Below are 2,706 nucleotides of genomic sequence, written 5' to 3' on the forward strand. Positions count from 1 at the left end.
AAAAAAAAAAAAAAAAAGTCCCTTAAATGCAAGCTGTAACCCACAACTTCACTGAGTCTAAATGCAATAAATAGCAATTGTGAACATGAGCTTGCTCAGGTTGTCAGGTATGATGAGAAAGAAAGGGCCAGAATTCACATTTAGGTCAACCTGTATAGAAAAGTGTTTCACCATTTTGCTGCATTTGCATATCAACCAATCTTTCAGAGCTTGATCTCAAAGAAGTAATCTGGGACTCATTTATAATCCTGAAAGTAAGAGTCTTAGCTGCAGAGTCCAGCACCTCTCTGCTGCTTTGGCTAGCTTTCACTGCCATCAGCCAGGCCAGGCAGGAGGGGAGGTGTCCTGTCCCCTGCACCATCACCCCTCACAGTTTGAGGGACACTCAGCACAGATGCAAATCACACAGGCTCAGACACTCAGCAGCCAAACTCCAGGGCCTCTCCAGAACAAGGATAAGTGAAGACAACTCTGAAATGAGAAGACACAGGGCTTGTGTTCAGCCCAGGAGATAGGCCAGCTCAGAGCGTGGAGCTCGAAGGAAGGTGGTCACAGCCAGAGAGCAGGGGCTCTCTCAGACAGCTGTTTCCTGCTGGGATCTGCTTCACAGAGGCTGGAGTGCTGCCCTGCACACCCTGCCCAGGGGTCACATCATGGCCTAAAGGGACCATGGGAAATCAGGGGCGCTAGTGCTGAAAAGGCCCCCTGGGAGCACCGAGGCCCTGCTGAGGCTGAAGACCATGATCCACGATGCGCCCATCTGTAGGACCAGGAGGCCTGATGTGGAAGAGAACAGTAGGCTAAATCCAGGGTTGGTCTCTACGGCAGAGGGAGTCACAAGCCTGTTAGCAAGTGAAGAAACAGCATTGGCAAGACCATGGAGGCCTCTCATCGGGGTTCTCAATACCTGTCTACTCCTTGGCATCAAAGGAAAACTAGAACAAAGATTTCCACTGAGGGGCAAAGGCTCTGTTTATCCCCAGTGTAGGCAAGATATTTCCCAGCTGTTTCTCTCACCTACAATCTGGGAACGTTGTCTACAGGCTTCTTTTAGTAACCCACAAGCAGAGGTGTAGAGAGCCAGAGACCCTGATGTTATGGAACCAAAGAGAACCCAATCACACAAATCCAGCTACAGCTGAAGGTCCTTGGAAGCAAAGGACAGAGCGATCTCACCAGCGAGATCCAGGCCTCGAGAGTCTCAAGTCATAGAATCAAGGATCATAGCTCCAATCCCTGCCTCCCCTTAGGCCATGATGTGACCTCATTTTCTATAACCCAGAGAGAACAGTCAATCAGAGAAGACGTCCTCAGTCCTGCTGCACCCCAAGACTCCTTGTTTTCCCTCCATCCCAGAGTTCCAGCTAGGGAGCCCCTCTTCCTGTCTAAGGCACATACTCTCTGCCTCCTTAGGAAAATCAGCTATTATTTATGTCACCTTCCTATACCATCAATAGTAGTTAGCCTTTTCCACAGACACAAAGCCAATAGGATGGATGGATAGGTAGATGATAGATAGATAGATAGATACATACATACATACATACATACATACATACATACATAGATAAGATAGATAAGAAATAGAACAGATAGATACAAAAGATATAGATAGATTGGATAGATGATAGATTAGATAATACATAGATGAGAAAGAATAGATTGGATGGATGGATAGATGGTAGGTAGATAGATAGATAGATGATAGATAGATGATAGCTAGCTAGCTAGCTAGATAGATAGATAGATAGATAAACAGATTTTAAGGAACTGGCTGATGTGATTGTAGGGCTGGCAAGTCCAAATTCTGCAGGGCAGCAGAGCAGTCTGGAAACCCTGGGAAGATTTGATGTTGTAGCTCAAGTCTGAAGGCAGTCTGGAGACAGAATATCTTCTCGCTTGAGGGACCTTAGTCTTTTCCTCTTAAGACTTCAGCTAATTGGAGGAAGCCCACTGACATTATAGAGAAACATCTGCTTTACTCGAAATTTATTATTTCAAATGCTACTCTCATCTTTAAAATACTGTCACAGCAATCTCCAGACTGGTGTTTGTCCAAATAGCGGGGCACTGCGGCCAAGCCAAGTTGACACATGAAATTAACCAATCACACCAGTTGTAATTGTGGTCAAGTGCTCTTTTTATTTGTTTACTAAGTGTTAGTCTTTCTGCCAAATTAATCACATAGAGAATCTTATTTAATTCTCTTGACACGCCATGAGGTGGATCCTATTGCGGTCCCCACTTTACAGATGGGGATATGAAGTGACACAGTGAGGGAGGTAGATCCTATTGTGGTCCCCACTTTACAGATGTGGATGTGAAGTGACACAGTGAAGGAGGTAGATCCTATTGCTGTCCCCACATCACAGATGGGGATGTGAAGTGACACAGTGAGGGAGGTAGGTCCTATTGCTGTCCCCACATCACAGATGGGGATGTGAAGTGACACAGTGAAGGAGGTAGATCCTATTGCTGTCCCCATGTCACAGATGGGGATGTGAAGTGACACAGTGAAGGAGGTAGATCCTATTGCTGTCCCAAGTGACACAGTGAGTGAGGTAGATCCTATTGTGGTCCCCACTTTACAGATGTGGATGTTAAGTGACACAGTGAGGGAGGTAGATCCTATTGCTGTTCCCATGTCACAGATGGGGATGTGAAGTGACACAGTGAAGGAGGTAGATCCTATTGCTGTCCCAAGTG

Source organism: Cebus imitator, unplaced genomic scaffold (assembly GCF_001604975.1).
Source record: "Cebus imitator isolate Cc_AM_T3 unplaced genomic scaffold, Cebus_imitator-1.0 Scaffold333, whole genome shotgun sequence".
Classification (NCBI taxonomy): Eukaryota; Metazoa; Chordata; class Mammalia; order Primates; family Cebidae; genus Cebus; species Cebus imitator.